Source organism: Nicotiana tabacum, chromosome 20 (assembly GCF_000715075.1).
Source record: "Nicotiana tabacum cultivar K326 chromosome 20, ASM71507v2, whole genome shotgun sequence".
Taxonomy (NCBI): domain Eukaryota; kingdom Viridiplantae; phylum Streptophyta; class Magnoliopsida; order Solanales; family Solanaceae; genus Nicotiana; species Nicotiana tabacum.
The window spans coordinates 368,231-370,494 of record NC_134099.1 but is presented as its reverse complement, the minus strand read 5'-3'; positions in this window follow the sequence as shown (position 1 = coordinate 370,494).

The window sequence follows — 2,264 nt, the reverse complement described above, 5'->3', positions numbered from 1 at the left end:
GTAAATGACATCAGGAATTTTATACTGGTTTAGAACAAATATAGTATCCTAATCCAGTCCTCTTGGGTTGCAAGAGTGTTATCTTTTAGAACTCTTTGTAATTGAATTGAGTATAGCCTTTTGTGATTTTCAGGGATCACCACCAACACTGATAGGGTTGATTTTCACTCGCTCACCAACGACGACCCTTTGGTTTTCACTCACTCACCAAAGAAACGAACAATGACACAACCTATAGGACACACTGCCTCTCTAATATTTTTCTGTCTCTCTTCTCTCTTTTGGATACACAGTAAATCTACTAAAGTGAATACAATGCTTGTTAAGAGTAGAATAAAGAACTTGTAGTTGGATAGACAATTGTATAGAAGGTTGCGTACTTTCTTTCTTCATAGAGCTCGTATATTTATACCCTTTTCAACTTGTTCTGGCAATTGCTTAATCCAAGGGAATTTGATTGTTGCTCCTATATTTGTTTCCATAATCTGCTACTCCAATGATTTCTTGTTTGTTCAATCTTCTCATACCATATATTAGACTTGGGCAGAGATATTGTTGCTTTTCTTTGGATAAGGTAAATTGGTGAGTATCCTTCCAATTATGCTTTGAAAGATTTTCTTTCCTTGTCCGACACCTTGATTGAATAGTGTAAGAATCTTGATTACAACTCCTTCCTTAATTCTTTTTATAACTTTGGGCATTAGCCTTCCAAGTCTCCGGTGCATAATCACGTTCTTTTGCTTAAAGATTCTTCCACAAAATATTCCTCATTTTCTTCCAATAAGCCATTGTAAAAGTTCTTCCTTTTTATATGGGAAATATTCCTTTCTTGATCCTTGAAAATAATCTTTTTCCATAATATAGATTTTACTACACCATAATATATTTTCTTTTCATAGAAAATATATTCTTGGAAAATAATCTCTTTCCATAATATAGATTTTACTACACCATAATATATTTTCTTTCCATAGAAAATATATTCTTCCTTGGCCTTATAATATCTTTCTTCTATAAAATAATAGATCTTCTCCATAATTTTAGCAGCTTTCCTTTCAAGATATTGAAAAATTTTCCTTCATAATTTCCGTAGATTCTTCTTCCAATATTGTAGTAAGTCATCCAATATTTAAAACTTGACTTTCAAATATTATTCCTTCTACGATGCTTGGAGATTAACTCTTGAAAATAATCTTCCTTGATAAATTCTTCACATGATATTCTCTTTCCCGTATTTGTCTGGATCTTTACCAACATCTTCTTTTATGAATAAACTTGTGCAGAAATAAGATTACCACAAGTAAGTATTCTTTAATTAATAATTATATTAGTTTGTTATCATCAAAATTAATATGTGAAACCTTGAAGCTAACACAATGTATAAAGTTGGGTGGTCAACTGGCCATGATAAAAGAAAAACGCAATAGTGCTCATGAAAATAATTATGGTATTTCTGTCCATTAATAAAGTTTAAAGTTCCCGAATACAATGCCAAATAGTCTATATATGCTTATAAGACTCTCTAGAAAGTAATTAATATATATAATTATAATAATATCAGTCTTGCTTATTTGTTTGTCCTCGTTCATCACTGTTGGAAGTTTTAATTTGGAATAGGAATTATAATTTTAGAACCCCAATCTCAGTTTTAAATCCACGTGCAAACTGGGTTACTTCCAATACTTTCTCAATATATATAAGCAGCAACAATTTAGAAGGTAAATTTGGTTGGGGCGGTGAGCTGGCATGTCGCGTGTCGTTCACGTCATTAAATATCAATGTCACATCAAATTGGATCTCCACCTTGATCAGTCCTAACAAAGGAGGGTTATATTTGAGCTACTTGTGTAACAACAACGATATATTTATATCAATAGCATAACGAAAAGGTATATTTTATCTTTTTTGCATAGTAGAGGAGTAACAATGACCCTTTTTCGAAGAATTTATTTTTAGAATTATACAAGAGATTAAATGGTGTTCCCTTCTTTTTTTCCGGTCACTAAAAAGAGGGGGTTTATCCAAGAGGATAGAGGATATATGATATATGTTTTCATAAATATAGTTATCACTAAATTATAATTAATTAATTAATTAATATTTGCATCTTAATTTATGACTTAATTAGATTTTTACCATATGAGAATCCCTTGTTTCTACCTTTTTTTTTAGTAAAGTCGTTCGCCCATACTTTAACTTTTTGTGGGGTCGGCACTAAAAACCTGTTCCACCAAACTTTTAAAATTAGCCTATATTGAAAAGTA